The sequence below is a fragment of the Protopterus annectens genome, chromosome 13.part0 (assembly GCF_019279795.1).
Source record: "Protopterus annectens isolate FY-2018-M chromosome 13.part0, PAN1.0, whole genome shotgun sequence".
Classification (NCBI taxonomy): Eukaryota; Metazoa; Chordata; order Ceratodontiformes; family Protopteridae; genus Protopterus; species Protopterus annectens.
This window is the reverse complement of record NC_056747.1, coordinates 1263319129-1263335561: the sequence shown is the minus strand read 5'-3', so window position 1 is coordinate 1263335561 and position 16433 is coordinate 1263319129. Positions and strand designations below refer to the sequence as shown.

The 16433-nt window shown below is 40.6% G+C and overlaps 1 protein-coding gene across 4 annotated transcripts in view; it reads left to right on the top strand.

The window, feature by feature from the left end:
- MLLT6 (MLLT6, PHD finger containing) overlaps window positions 1–16433 on the top strand; it is a 2458880-nt gene that overhangs the window by 2148162 nt on the left and 294285 nt on the right. The gene's annotated exons all lie outside the window — the stretch shown is intronic.

The window sequence follows — 16433 nt, the reverse complement described above, 5'->3', positions numbered from 1 at the left end:
AAGACTATGCATTCCAATCCATATTGGACAGACAGCTCTCCCACGCTATTCATATAGTCATTGACATTCATAAAAGACCAGTTTTTTGACCACTGCTTTTTACTTCCATTTTAAATGCATTCTGTCTTGCCTTACCATTCTACCTGTTTTGCACTGGTGACTTGCATATCTGGGCTTCTGATCAGTCCCTGTCTGCAGTCAGTCAGGTTTTAGCCCAGAACTTACCAAAATATTCACATACGGATTGATGCTTTAGACTTGTGCATGTATTTCAAAAAGATGTATGCTGTGTGTGCATGCATTTTTGTACACTTAAATTGCTGTTTCTACCAAAGGGAATGTCTTTTCCCCAGTGTTCTTTTGAAGCAGTCTATCAGTTCACATGTATAGAAATATGACTTGGTCTTCTTCTGTCCTTATACAGCCGTAGTACAGAAGTTGTTCCTTAGATTATTTGCGCCCCTGGCACCTGCCATAGAATTTTCCACTTTTCGACTAAAGAAGCTATATTTTCATTGGGTAGTTAAGTTATTGTTCTCTCTTTATTTTCCCATCCATCTTTGCCAGTTTTGCCAGCTGCTGCCACAGACTTTAGGTAACACAGTAAAATATGTAGATTTATGAACAACTTGGATAAAAGGAAACATCAGTTCTATTCTTTGGCCAAAGTTGGATGCCTTCCACTTGTTCCTAAAGTAAATTTTCTGTTCTTTTATTATTTATTTATTTATTTACAGTTGGTATTTCCTGTCTTTTTATCTCACAAATAGTCCCTATTACTGTTCCACTGTTAACTTGAGTGCTATAGTAGGTTTTTCTCCACAGTTGGTCCAGAATTAAGAAATGCTCTGCCTAATGACGTCAGAAGCTTCAGCAGTTAAAGGCTTTATAATCCTTGCCGAGATCAAACGTTTTCTGAGCTTCAGAATGCAAAAGGTACATTTAAACTCCTGTTAATCTGTTTTCCTTGCTGACGTAGTATATAGCCTGACAGTGGTACATTCTAGGTCTGAGTGACTGCCCCATAATGTACTATTTGTTTCCATTTTTATAACTATTTTAGTGTAGATTAGCTCATAATTTCTATCTTTATAATTGTGTTGCAGCTCTGCTTGGTATTTTACTTTCACTTTCCCAGTGTCTCCAGTTTAATCTACATTTACTCTGAACAGGCTGTTTCAAACTGATACTTCCTGAGTTTAATTTCTTGCTTATTTTGTAAGGCAAATGTTTTATTTACTTACTTGCTATCAAGGTCTGATCTTCCAAGACCATTGCATCTCAGAGAAAGTACAAGGCAGGTGTTAACATTTCCTATCACTGATTGCTGTTTCTCTGAGGTATAGTAACTTCAGAGTGAAAATAAAATTTAGGAGGTGTGGGGACTTGCCTCTGCATAGTGGGAAGGAGGTTTTATACACTTTCATACAAAACTGATAGCTTGACTACATGCATTTTTGAAGCTGTAGTTTACAAACTCTTGTGATCTGTCTAGTGTGATGTGAATTAATAGGTAGGTGAATCCATAATGGATGTCTGTTTAACTTCATACTGTATACTGTTACGGCTGCACACTGTGTTGTCTTTTGTATCAGTAACAGTGATGCTGAAAATAAGCCATGAGATCTAGTTCACGCACCTTGAATAAATTAATGAACTCTTGACAGTCCCTAGACGTTATTTTATGTAAAGGATACAGGAAGCATACAAATAACAATCCTAAACTATTCCAGCTGTTTATAGTCTCTACTATTGACATTGACATATTGAAATTTTTGTCTCTTCTAGTGACTACTTTAACCAATTTACTTTTTTTTATATATTACCCCATTGACACCTAATCTCAGTGGCATTTCAAACTGCCTGACAGCCATAGATTTCTTAGCTGCACAATTTTCACCAGAGTTAAATTACCAATAATGCAGTTTTGAAGTCTGCCTATAATCAGATGCATATATTTTGACAACTGTAAAAGTCACACAGAAAGAATAAACAATTAAAGTTGTTCAGCACGCACTCCTTTTCACAATGGTGACATTAATATGTCAAACATAAAAATGATTTTATATTGAACAATATTAAATGTATATATTAAAAATATATAAATGTGTGTGTGTATATATATATATATATATATATATATATATATATATATATACACACACACACACACACACACACACACACACACACACACACACACACACACACACACACACACAGAAAGAGATATGGGTCTACTTCAGCTTGTCAAAACCTCGATATAATCGACGACTGGATCATCGAGACAACAATATTGAATACCTAGTTCAGCAAAATACAGCAGCAACAAAGATCTAAGTAACCAATCTTCCAAAAATTAACAAAATCTAAACTGCACCATCTGTAACCCAGTGAGGTGGTGGGCTAGCTATGCCCCCACACCCCCAATATGGGGGGCTGCGCCTCCTTCACCCCCCCAACTAACTTCAAGATCACACTACAGTTGGGAAAAGGGCAAAGTTCACCTTGCTGGCCATTAGGTTACTTAACCTGGGAAGATATTCATTGCTGCGGTGGTTCACTGAAATGGGTTTTTGATATTGTCCTCTTGATGAGGTCTTTGATTATATGGGGTTTTGACAATCTGAAGGAGACCCATATATATATATATATATATATGTATATATATATATATATATATATATATATATATATGTATGTATATATATGTATATATATATATATGTGCATACATGCATGCATTGGTTTATATCATGTGATCAAAGTATCAGAATACCAAACCATATGAGATGGTGTTTAGATGGTCAATGGTCTGAAATGTCAACCATTCGGTACTGCAGCAAGACTGTTTTTAATGAGATTGGAATTGGGAAGTTTGCCCTTTTCCCCACTGTTTTATGAGTTCAGATTTTGTTATATATAATTATCTTTGGGTGTGAAAGGCACAAAACATGGTAGTTTTTGTTTTCTACATTTTCAGCATTTCGGAACATCAACAATTTCATCTTTATGTTTTGTAGTTCGCAGTTCTGAAAAGTTAGTCATTTGACATAGATCCATATATATGTATAGAAATATGTACATGGATCTACTCACTGTCATCAAACCTCCCAAACATCAGTGTCACTAACATCGACACACTCATGTTGACAAACAAACATTGACACATTACTGCGCATGCTCTTCCTTGGAACATGCTAAAAAGAAAACAGTGTTATTTGTAGGGGTTGGGGGGCAAGCCCCTCTTCACCCCCATACTCTTTGCATCCTCATCAATAAACTTTCATCTCATACTAAATCATCCTCTATAGTTCAATATGCAGATGATTCCACCCTAATCTGCCATCCTAATAGCCTTGACAACCTACAAAAAGTCACACAGAAATCCTTCACATCAAACTGTATTTCAGCTGTACCTCAGTCCTAATAAAAGTAAACTTCTCCACTTCATCCTCAAACACATCACAGCTCATAAATCTGATTCTATATAGTCTCTGCTAACAACACCAAAGTTGAGTTTACCTCTCATACAAAGTATACAACACATTGTCAAAAGAAAAAACACCAGAAGCTAAGTTATGTCTTTATTATCAGACATTACGTAACATAGGATCATAGCAGGTTACTAGGCTATTGGCCCTGAGGCCCTTATAAGCCTAGCCAAGAGTTTAGCCCATGTTTAGACAAGTCAGCACCCAAAGCCCCTGTCCAGCAGGGACACAGGTGGAATCCCAGGGGTGTATTTTCTGTTTCCCAGACCCTGCAAGAAAACACTTCTCTTTTACTGTCCTTCTCACTAACTTTCTCAACTCTGCTCAATGCTTTGTAACCCTAAAGGAACACTTCTAACCAAGTTCCAGCGATTTTACCAGAAATGCCGAAATCCACTGCCAACCTCCAACACAAGACCCACCACTGCCTGTCTGTCAAGGAATTGAACTGGCTAGAACTACCTCATTACCTAAACTATGTCCAGTTAGACATTTGCTCCTGTACTCTCCCAACAATTGCCCACCTCCCTGAACACTCATCCAAAAATATTTTCCCCAGATCATTATATTCCAAAGATAAATTCCTACTCATATCAACTCAAATGATAACACTGGTGACTTGCTCTTCTCCGTCCACTCTGCAAAAGCTTGGAATTCCAACCCTCTCTTAAACAGGATTAATACCACAAATTGTTCAAGTCCCTACTAAAGTCACAGCTATCCAAAATATGCATTTGTCCATGGTCACCTCCAGGTTAGCAATTAAACAAATCCTTACTTTCTACACTCCCACCTAGCAAACTTTTCACTGTAATACTACAACATTCTACCCATTCACTATAACTCCTCCTCATCACCATACTTCCAGTTTCTTAATTCTTCCATTCCTCTCACTTCTTCCATAAACCCTCTGCTATTTGAGCACTATTTTTTTCTGTTTTTCATCATATTATACTTTTGAGAAAATTCTTGTATAATGGAATGTTATATCTGTTATTGGTACTGTACAATAGTTGCTTTAATAGTTTCAGTATTACCTGTTGTGTTCTCATTTAGATATACTGTTCATTATTCTTGTTGTTATTTTTTCCTGGAGTATTTCTTGCTGAGCCTCCACTGAAAAGGGGTCTTGTACAAAAATGGACTTCCCCAATCAACAAATGTGGTAAATAAATAAATAACTTCCTACTGTTAAGTAGTAACCTGGCAGAATGTTAAGCCCCCGTAAACCGTGAGAACACTGCTGCCTACATGGAACTGTTCACAGAAATCCCATACAAATCTGTTAATAGCTGCATAGAGGTAGTTGTACCCACAAGGAAAAAAGTGCAGAACTAACTAAAAAAAAACAAGGCAACCTGGGGAATCACAACATCAATAGGCTGCATGATAGAAGGTAGAAAATTGTGGCAAAAATTAGGAGGCATAGCACCCAACAGGATAAAAGCATTCTCATCAAACTAAACAAATAACTCTGAGAAATAAAGTCTACCAAAGCCAAATTTGAGGTAAATGTGGCATCCCTGGCCAAGGACAACCCAAAGCATTCTTTAGCTATGTCCACAACCCAAAGGCAATACACAATTGCATGCAGAGTTCATTGTTAATAGACCACCAATACTGAGCCAGAAGATCTAGCAAATCTCCTGGCAGACAAATTTCGCCCTAAATTTATCTTCATCCCTCTACACAAAGATGGGCCATCTACAGACCCGGGAAACTACAGACCCATATGTCTCACTAGTCTCATATGCAAGGTCATGGAAAGAATTATCATAGAAATGATCAGTAGTAACATGGGAAACCTGCATACACTGGACCCAACCCAGTTTGGTTTCATAAAGGGCAGGTCATGCCTACTCAACCTGATGAACTTCTTTGAGAATGTCACCAAAACAATGGATGACGGCAAAATGATTCCTACTGACTACATTGACCTGGCCAAGGCATTTGACAATACCCTATACAGGCATTGTTGATAAACTCAAGAGGTTAGGTATAAACCCTTATGTCACCTTGTGGAAAGCCAGATGGCTCATAGACAGGACCCAGTAAGTTAGAATTGGGGAGTCCACCTCTACAAAGAGGTCCTTGGATCGCTCCTTTTTGGCATTTACTTCTCTGAAGTCCAAAGCAATGTTAAGGGCCTCTAGTTGACCAGATTTGCAGATTATTACAAATTAGAAGCAGTCACAGAATCCTCCAAAGACACCAATGTTTTCCAGGATGCGCTGACACAGACAACTTGTGTCAGAGCCACGGACTAAAACTAAATGCCAAGAAATGCATAATAGTATCCTTTGGGAAGTCATCCACCCCTTGTAACTATCATATTGACGACAAACCCCAAGAGTAGACCCAGTAGTCAGGGACTTGGGGACACACGTAGACAGTAATCACATCTGCTGTATTGAGGAAATCATTCTGTGTTGTGCAACTTATAAACAAAGGTATGGCATCTAGGTCAAAGGAGGTCATTGTTCCACTATGTTCAGCATTCATCAGACCTATGATTGAGTGCAGTGCCCCCTTTGGTATGTACCTAACCAGGTGCATCCAACAATTGGAATGTCTACAAAGGTTCCTCACTAAAAGAACACAGGGTACAAGTAACACGCCCTATGCAAATTGCCTCAAAGCCCTATCTTTTTATTCTGTCTCCTACTGGCTGTTGAGGGGAGATCTATGCCTGGCATACAGGGCATTGTCAGACCCCACTCTAATAGACCTCCTGCATATCCACAAAACAAACATCACCAGAATTACCCATTCTAAAGACTTAAACCTTGCCTGTGATAATAAGTATGACCTGCTGGAGAGACGGGTATGTATCCCAGAGACTACACAGTCTCTGGAACAGGCTCCCCATCCATGTGAAGCAAAGTTCCTCTCTAATCCAATTCAAATGTAACTTGGAAATTCATCACTGGTTTGACGTCTATGTCTCTAATGGACACAGGCAACCTGTACATTTTTCATCTCCCAAACCCTTGCTTACATTTATCAGTGGTACCAGAACTTCTTAGAGATTTGGGATGCATGGCTAGGCTTAAAAAGGCCCTTGTGGTCATCAGCCTAGTACATACCTGTGAACCTGTAAACCTGTATAGTTACAGAAATATGACACATATGCATATGTAGGATATTTAAATAGGATATTTAATTGCTGAACAAGTCTAAAGATTTGGAAAGTGGTGGCAGGTAGACAGCAGGTATCAGTGACAACATTTGCAGTATTACGTAAGCTTTTGATACCGTGAACTGCCATATAAAGCCTTCTGGTTTATTTTATTATTAAAAATATTAATATGACGTATTCATAACTTGGAAAAAAAATCACTTATTTACTTACTGACTGCTCCATTTTGGTCAGTAGCCATTCCTGACCTGTGTGCAAAGTGGGCCTCTGAAATATTGTTCCACAATGGTACAAAGTGAAGAGTCCTTGACATATTTGTATAAATATGATATTTATGTGCATTTGCAGATAGCAAAAGAAGTACAACTATCTACAAAGCAGTGATAATTAGACATCAGTTGTCATTGAGAGGTTTTTGTGTATTATATAAGCTTTCATTTGATGTTATGAAGTACTACAGTATATAAGCTCCTATATCAAGGTGTTGCCAGAAATATTAATATGGTATATATTCATAATTTGGCATGAAAATAGTTTCTCACTTACTGACCACCCTGTTTAGATCAGCAGCTTTCTGATCTATATGCTGACTCAGGCCTTTGAAATGGTGTTCCACAACACCATTACCAACGACCGATGGGTCCTCATCATAGTGTCCCAGGGATATAAATTTTATTTCCACACTCCACCAACCCCAAAAAGGTTCCCAGATCTTCCTCCAAACCAGTGGGCAGAGGCCAAAAAGCAAGTCCTTTCCCTGCTCTCAATAAGGGCACTACAGCATGTTCCTGCAGAACAGATAAGCCAAGGTTTCTATTCCAGACTCTTCCTTGTACCCAGAAAAGAGGGCACGTGGCGCCCCATCATCCATCTATCCATTCTGAACACCTTTCTGGTGATACCAAAATTCAAAATGCTCACCCTCCAGCAGCTTTTACCAATGCTTTCCAAGGATACTTGGTTATCCACCCTAGACCTAAAAGAGGCCTACCTACACATCCCAGTCAGGGAATCATGCAAGAAGTACATACGTTTCAGGGCAGGATCTATGCACTTTCAGTTCTCTGTGCGGCCCATTGGCTTATCCACTGCTCCCACAGTTTTCACAAAATGTTTGGCTCCTGTCGTTGCTTTTTGCAGACTAAGAAATCTTCATATTTACTCATACTTAGATGACTGCCTGATTAAGGCATACAGTCAGGAAAAGCTGCTACAGCACCTGACTTTTGTAAAGGACCCACTGACCTCCCTGGGGTATACTATCAATGAAAATAAATCAAAACTAGTCCCTACACAAAAAAATGTATTCCTGGGAGCAAGCCTGGACACAGCATCCCAGATGGCATTCCTTACTCCACAAAAACAAGCCTACCTGACAGGCTACTTCTCTCAACTAGCCACCCAGAACCCTGTTATCCGCAAGGAAAATCCTGCAAGCTCTAGGGTTCATGGCCTCCTGCATTCTACTCATTTCATATGCCAGACTGCATATGAGGAAACTACAATGGTACCTAAAAAGCCTTTGGTGTCAACACTCTCAAGACCTGGAAACTCTCATACCAATGATACCTTGTCTAAGGAAAGATTTTCTTTGGTGAGCAGCAGCATGCAACCACAACAAGGGACTTCCCTTCTCACAACCCCATGCCGCCCAGACCATCACCACAGATGCATCAGACTATGCCTGGGGTGCACACCTGGATGGCAGGTGCATTCAGGGCCATTGGAGCCCAAATCAAATACATCTGCACATCAACGAAAAAGAGATGCTAGCTATTCAGCACACCCTGACAGCTTTCAGACCCCTACTCTCCCCAGGGCCTCTACTGATCAAAACAGACAACACCACAGTAATGTGGTATATCAAAAAACAGGGAGGGACTCACTCTTATCCTCTGGAGGCTCGCCATGACCCTTTGGTACATGGCCTCAGCCATGCAGCTACACCTGCTAGCACAATTCCTGCCAGGCTCCCTAAACTCTCTGGCAGACAGCTTAAGCAGAAACCTGCTAGACCCACATGAGTGGCAGCTAGACCACAGAACCTTCATACTTGTAACCCAGAAATGGGGCACCCCAAAGGTGGACCTCTTTGCCTCCCACTCCAATCATCAGCTCAGCAAATTCTGCACCAGGGAACCTCACAGCAAGGCCTGGAAAGTGGATGCTCTATCCTTCCAGTGGGTGAACCTCTTGGTCTACGCATTTCTCCCTCTACCACTCATTTCAAGGGTACTGCTAAAAATAAGGGAGGAAAAACCGAGGGCAGTCCTGATTGCCCCAGACTGGCCATGCCAGCACTGGTACCCACTGCAGTGCAGCCTGTCACCTCTGCCCCCATGGCACCTGCCTCAGATCCCAACACTCCTGACCCAGAGGAATGGAGAATTCATGCATCCTCAATTGCAGACCCTCAACCTGGCAGCCTGGCTTATTCCCTGACCTCTCCTCAAGCTGTCAGCTTAAGCAAACAAGTCCTAGATGTTATACGTGAGGCCAGACACCCCAGCACTAGAAAATCCTATGCTTACAAGTAGAAAAGGTTTTGCACCTGGATCCAGGCTAAGGGAGATGGAATGGCACAGCCCTCCCTACCTCTCATCCTGGATTACCGAGCAGACCTACTACACAGGGGTCTATCCTTCTCTTCTATTAAAATTCATGCCTCTGACATCGCTGCTTATTATAGCACAGAGCCAACTCTCTTCTCAACACCCTCTCAGCAAGCAGTTCCTAAGAGGGGCTAACAACCTAAGGCCACCAAAAAGAGCTCCTACTCCAGCTTGGGACCTAAACTTTGTGTTGGAAAAGCTCACCCACCCCACCCCTTTGATTCTGCAGCTTCAGCAGAGTAAAAATTCCTCTGTTGGAAGACAGCCTTGCTTTTGGCCATTACTTCAGCTAGAAGAGTATCAGAGCTACAAGCACACATGGCTCCATGCTGACAGGGTCTCCCTCAGGACTAACCCATCCTTCATGCCTAAAGTGCTGTCCAGTGTGGCTCTCAACCAATCCATTCATTTGCCCACCTTTTTCCCTAACCCACAAAACAAGGGGGAAAGGATTCTGCACTCCCTAGATGTGCACAGACAGCTCAGATTCTATCTGGACAGGAGTAAATCTTTTAGAAAAAACTGATCAATTGCTTGTCAGCTTTGCAGCAGGGGCAGAGGGCAAGGCCATATCCAAATAATCTCCAAATGGGTAGCACACTGCATCCATTTCTGCTACAAACAGCATGGGAAACCTCCCCCAAAGGTGGTCAGGACACATTTCACCATGACAACCTCCACTTCTGCAGCTTTTCTTAGAGGGGTCCCCACCAGGGACATCCTGGAGGCTGCAACATGGACATCTGTTCATATCTTCACCAAGCATTACCACCTGCCTATCTTCTCCAAATCCAGGGCATGCTTTGCCACCACAGTCTTGCAGGGCATCCTAGCCAGTCCCCAGTCTTCTTGACTGCCTCCATCCTTTTCCTCAGCTTTGGGAATCAACCCAAATGTGATGACTGCAACTGTGAAACATGAAGAACATGGTACAGTTGTGTACACTTACCATAAATGTAGATGTTTGAGTGTTTTCACTGTTGCAGTCCTGGTTTCCCTCCCTCTATCCCCCTCTTCTTTCTTCTCTTTCCTTAGAAGGGACATGTTGGTATTTACTTTCTACTGGTGAGGTTCTTCCACCAGAATCTGTCCCACTTGGGGGCTGCTGACAGGTTAGGGCAAGAAAAACTGATGTAATGGCATCAACTGCCTTTCTTTATACTACTGACAACCTGACGTCAGTCCTGATGCGACAGCAACCGACACAGAAATACTAAGCCTCTGTTATTCGGGCCGGCTGAGGGCTACCCTGGCAGGGATAACCCAAATGTGATGACTGCAACAGTGAATACACTTGAACATCTACATTTATGGTAAGTGTACACAACTGTACTTTCTTTTACCATGTTGTAAGTACTAATATTGTCTTCAAAATGAGGTTTTACTTAGCATGTTGTCAAGTTCCCTAGCAGACTTGTACAACATAGTATGAACATTATCATAATTTTCATAACTCGAGTCATAACATGTAATATCTGTACATATGAGTGAGTACAGCATACAATTACAGTTATTTTATTGTGTTGTAAGTAGTGAAAAAGGTTTTCATAAGATTTATTTGAGTTTTACTTACCATAGTGATCCTACTTGGTCATGGCAGTTTTCCATCTTTTGTCACTAGGTACATGTTGCCAGTATATCGTGCTTTGCTGTCATCAGACCATTGTGCAGCTCAGTCAAGAAGAGATCAATGCCATCTTCATTTAGGTGAACTCTGTCATTTCTGAAAAGGTGAACATCTTCTGCTGTGATGCTGTTATGGCTGATTGTTGATCTGCCGACCTTGTCCATCAAGCCATGTGTGAACCCATTCTGTAACCGTCTGGCCTTGTGCGCTGCCTGTTGGCTGTTTGCATTTCTCCAGTTCTGGTGAGGAATTATGTCAGACTACACAAAATGACAACATGGCCAACACAACTGTATGTGTTCAAAAATCGACTTGATTTGAAACCTGAGCTCTATAAGTGGATGAGAGATGACATCACTCCCTCAAAACACTTTTCTTCCAACAACTGCAGGAGTCCACTCCAATGCATACCTCTTCTTGTGATCCAGTGAACCTTCACTCTAGATTTGGGGAAGTTCGAGTTGTAGTATTTGTCACTTCTGGAGGCATGGCTTTGCAGCCCAGTGAATGTAGGATTGGCCACACACCCACATTCTCACTTGCCGTTCCCCTGCTCTAGAAGCCATGTCACTGTCACAAGGTAGAAGCACCTACACAGGGAAGAAATACAAACAGGTTACTGGTGATTGTTGGGAGATTTATCGGATTACTGCATATATATGTGTATAATATGCATTACCCTGTTTGTCAGTTCGAATCTTCACTCCTATCCACAGTGGCATTATTCTGTTGATAAGGTTCATTATTTGAAGTGATGATTCAGAGCTACGTACCTGCCAACCAGGAAAACAACAACTGACACACACTATCAGAATGGCAGTGGGAAAAAAATCACTGTAAACAGACACATTTTTGCCCTAGACAAAATACTGCATGAATGGATACTGACCAGGGGCTGCAGAAAGGGCACATGTAAAGAAAAAGAACAGAGTCAGGACTGCCACTCCACTAACAAACCCAGGACAGGCATGGAGCTTCAGTGGGACTCGAGGGCATCTGAAGTGTCCCATACCTGTGCTGGCTACCCACACAGACTGCTAAGACTGGCACTGCCTCATGACTTCCTTCAGTGTCAGCAATCTGCCTTATCTCTTCTTTTTCCATTCCCATGTGTCATTTCAGCACTGGACATAAAGAATCAAAGGTGGGGACTTAATGTGTCCTGCCCTCACCTTAATACATTTACTTTACCTAAAGGGAGGGAGGGAGAGTGACAGGAGAGCTACACAAAGGGTACATGAAAAAAGAAAAGACTTAGCTTTGCTTTTTCTTATTGCATGTGTCCTTTCAGGAATGGAAATAAGGCATCATGGGGTTATCCTTGAAACCATGCATATCCCAGGAAAGCAGCACAATGGGACTGAACTGAAGAGTCTCCAAATACCCTACTGCCATCCTGGATGATCCTAAGATTCATGGTGTTTAGGTATGACTACATAACTTTATTTCTGTTGTACATTACATACTGTACATTTTCTGCTGTCAGCAGTCCGCAAGACCTTTATAGCCTTGGTAATCACCGAAGTATTAAACGCACAGGTTGATCTTGCAAGTCAGGCATTCCTGTGATGGTACAGCATGTCTACCCTTGCTGGCACAGTGTTTGCATCTTGATTTCCTCCATTTCACTGGTGTAAGCCATGCTCATATTGGCTCACTGGCTCTGGTACAGTAGTCTCAGTGCATCTGTTCCTCTTCTTGTAACTGACAAGGAGATGCATTTATATGTTCTCGTGAAACTGTAACTGTGTTGCTGGAGTAACGCATACAGAGTGTGATACTTGTTGATGGCTGTTAGTTTCACGAAATATAACAAAAGCATTTGGTGTGGCCACATCCCATAAGAACCAGAACAAGTACAGCCACCATTTGTGGGCCTTTCTGGCAGTTAGATATTGTGTCCTGAGCTGATCTGCTTGGTCCACCCCATTCATGTAAGTGTTGTACATGTTTACAACTGGTGGACCTGGCACTGATGCCTTTGTTCCATCATATTTTCTCCTGCATGTGCTGGAGACTGACAAGGCTGGGTTACTATTAGTTCACAGCAGAAGTACTAGGTTGCTATCCTTCCATTCATTAGCTAGCAGTGGGCCACTCTGCAACTGCTTGTAGTAACCTAGAGGTGCTGTCTGTTGAATGTTAGAGTCCATCCTAACCTATTAGTGTGCATGGTTCTACAGCAGTATAGACCATCTTGCAGTAATTGCTATGCCAGAGGGGACAGAGGTAAGGAAGGTATCAAAGTGCATGTGATGCTTCTTGCCAGTCAGTCATGTAGTTAAGTCAACCACATCTCGGTAGCCAGTCCGACCTCTGTATTCTACTCTGCTTTTTCAGTGTATACCTAGAATTCACGTACATACTCATTATGAGAGTCTACCAACTCTCACACCTTAATGCCATACCTCTCTGGCTTACCATGCATAAACTGTCTAAATGTCAAGTGTCCATGAAAGCCGACCATGGCTTCGTCTACAGCCACCTGACGATGCACAGTGTACTGTGTCCTGCATGCATCAAGTACTCCATCCACTATTGCTTGTACATGATGTAGCTTGTCATGACCCACAGAGCCCTGGGGTTGGCTGAGGCAGTTGTCGTTGCAGTGGAAATCCTGGTGAATTTTTTCAAACCTCTCTCGGGTCATGTACTCAGCTATTAGGAAGCAACCATATACATGGTGTGTTTCCCAGTACTGCCTGTATTCTGGAACATGTACAATAGACATGTATATTCTGATATCAAGAAATGTGCGTATGTCTTTAGGACAAACAGGACTCCACCAATTATTACCCTGCCTCTGTGCAACGTAGTAATTAGTTTCACTGGCAATAAGGGAGTACAGCTCCTCTGGGAACATCAAATTCATGACGTCTGTCTCTGTGCTGTCCTAGTCTGGAATGGCTGCAGGGCCTACTGGACCCACAAAGTCATCAATGTGTACTTCTGTGAGGCATTCTTCCCACATGATCTTACATGGTGGGTATGCTGAATGTACCATAGTGGGTAGCCTGGCACACTTTGGATTGGAAAGACCTGTGTGGTTCATAGATGGTGCTCTGTGGTCATTGTCTGTACCATCTGACCATTGTCAGTAGCAACAGCCATCAATAAACTCTACAACAGAAGGAAGAAACTGTTGCAGAAAAAAATGAAGTCACAAGACTGAAAAACCTCCCTTATCAGTCTCAACAAAAAGCTGAGATCCCTTAACAAATTCTCTAAAGCCAGCTATGAAGGCAGAATTGCGGATGACTCCAAAAACAACCATAAAGCCTTCTATAGCTATATCAAAAACCTCAAAGGCAGTACCAAGATTTGCTCTGAGTTGTTGCACAATGGCACCTCCTATACTGAGCCAACAGATATAGCCAACATACTGGCTAACAGATTCAGTGCCAACTTTACCCCCCCCCCCCCAAGGGCCCTGTCACAGTAGTAGAAGAAAGCCTGGTATCCACCATTTCTGAGGCACAGGTAAAAGCTGCATTGTCCAAAGCTAAGAATACAGTGTCCATGGGACTTGATAATATCCCTGGCTGCATCCTACATGAGCTACAAAAGGACCTGGCATCACATCTGTGTGCCCTGTTGAATCACAGCCTTACCTCAGGCTATGTCCCTAATGAATAGCGCACTGCTATGGTCATCCCACTCCATAAAGGGGGAGCACTACAGACCCTGGGAACTATCGCCCCATTAGCCTGATGAGTCTAGTATGCAAAGCTGTGGAGCGCATCATCATGGACCTACTTGAAAAAATATTATATTACTCTTACTTGCTTCTTGCTTGGTGTGATGGATTTGCAGTGTTCTTAAGACACTCAGTCTTGCTGGCTGGATTCTTGCTAAAATTCAAAGTCTGATTATATTTGCATTCACAGTCTGTTGCATACAGAAACTTGCAGAATATACACTGATGAGAGAATATACTTTGCAGCATCAACTTTAAAGAGCAGTAACAAATAACTTTTTATAATAAATCAAACGAAACCATGTTGCAGCTTAAAAGTACTGTTCCAACTTTACTTCTCATGTAGTACAGATGATGTGAGAGATATAACATTTACCTCAGAACACCAAATGTGTTCCTACCATATCCCTAAACAACTGGATTTATACAGCTCTTTATATACTCTTTTTAAACATATTTTGGAGAATTGCTTATCCTGTAGAAACAATACTAAACTTCCTTGTTTAACAATGTCTTGTAAGAGACCAGCTTTTCTGACAGTGTGAATATCCTGTAACAGTGTCCTGATATCCATGTAGAAAAACATATTTTTGAGGAAACACATTGTCCTGTATTCTATTTGAATCTGTGTATAGAAACATGTGTTCTTATGTCAATGCTGATAAGCATATCCTGTTTTTATGAAGAAAAACATATTTTTGAGAAAACACATTGTCAGAGATCAGCTTTTCTGACAGTGTGAACATCCTGTATTTTATTTGGATCTTTGTATAAAAAACATCTGTTATCCTGTTTTTCCATGCAGAATAACATGCCATTGTTCTTTAAGGGAAAAATGTCCATTCAGCAGATTCCTTTTCCAAGCCATGGTCATTTAGTATGACTGCTGATCACATATTACTTAAACTTTGTTTCTGCATTTAAGCAAGCCTTTTCTTTCAGCATATTTACAACATAATTAATTTCAGATTTATATTCATAAAATCTAACAATTCCCTCTGTTTTTAAACATACTCAAAACATTTTATATAGAAAACACAAGAAACAGACCTTTAGTTTGATACAACAAATCAAAATGCAATTTTACATAGTTAATACAATGATATTAAAGTATTACTACCAAAACTGAATGTATTTAACAACTTTTTCTTTTGCAGACCATTCTGTGAAAATATTTTTTATCAGTTATGAGCTGTGTCTGCTTTAACTTGATCAATTTATTCTTTTGCAATCACAGAATTTCATTTATGACTTAGAACTGTTTCATTAACTCTTTGCAACTGTTGAACCAACTATAAGAGACAGTAACCATGTGCTACTGCAAGCATTTATACACTGCTGAAAACACACAATTTCAATGTCATTTTAACCATAACATTGTGGTCATGTCTTTGAACTGCCCATTAACATCTTGATAAAGTACTGAACTGGGCTTAGATAATAAATATTTGAAAGCAGTTATTTTACTGTGGTAAAACCAATGATATTACAACTTGACAAATTACTTTTGAACTTATTACGATGTATTCTGTACAGTATGTATTTACACAGACTGTTTGCTATTCATGCATTTTAATCTAGTAGGTATCCTGGACCCATTTTTTCTTTAAATATGTTTTTTTCACACACATTCATTACTAGACATTTATTTAATTTGTACTGAATTCTTCTGCATTTGTACATACAATGACTATAAAGTACATTTAGTCTAATCTTACAAATTTAATAACATTAATATTAAGCAAAATCTTGGAAAATGTTTGTCTCTTTAGAAATATCTAGTGGAATTGACACCAAATCCATATGTCCTGTTATTTTAAACTACATACTCAACAATTATTAAAAATATTCATGCTTTTTATAC